Here is a 794-nt window from a genome sequence, read left to right on the forward strand (position 1 = left end):
GATCAATAGGGATCGTGTATCACACAGTAATGTTCTCGTGTAAAAAGAGGGGAGGACAGTTTAGGGTTAGCCGTGGAAGGAAAAGCCTACGGAAAAGACCACGGTAACCTTGGTCAATATTCTCATTGAAGAAACTATAACAGTAAGTGACTCTCTTTTGCCTTTTTGTTTTATTTTTTTTTTCTTGTTCAAAGGGTTATGCTCAAGATGGCTCCGTCGTTCACACGTGCCATCCTTGCTACATTCACCCATCTTTTTTTGAAGCATTCACTAGACAAGACTTCCCTTTCTACTCTCAAGGACCATATATATAGATAGATAGATAGATAGATAGATAGATAGATAGATAGATAGATAGATAGATAGATATACTTGTAAGTGTGTATGTATATGTATGTGTATGTGTGTCTTTTTGTCTGTGCTTGTCCCACAACCACCACCGCTTGAAAACCGGTGTTGGTGTGTTTGTATTCCTGCAACTTAGCTGTTCGGCAAAACGGACTGATAGAATAAGTACCAGGCTAAGAAAAATAACTACTGGGATCGATTCATTCGACTAAGAATGGCCGCAATCTAATGACTGGAACAAGTATAAGATAAAGGTGCAGGAGTGGCTGTGTGGTACGTAGCTTGCTATCCAACCACATGGTTCTGGGTTCAGTCCCACTGCGTGGCACCTTGGGCAAGTGCTTTCTACTATAGCCTCAGGCTGACCAAAGCCTTGTGAGTGGATTTGGTAGACGGAAACTGAAAGAAGCCCGTCGTATATACACACACACACACACACACACACA

The sequence above is a fragment of the Octopus bimaculoides genome, chromosome 5 (assembly GCF_001194135.2).
Source record: "Octopus bimaculoides isolate UCB-OBI-ISO-001 chromosome 5, ASM119413v2, whole genome shotgun sequence".
NCBI classification, from domain to species: Eukaryota; Metazoa; Mollusca; class Cephalopoda; order Octopoda; family Octopodidae; genus Octopus; species Octopus bimaculoides.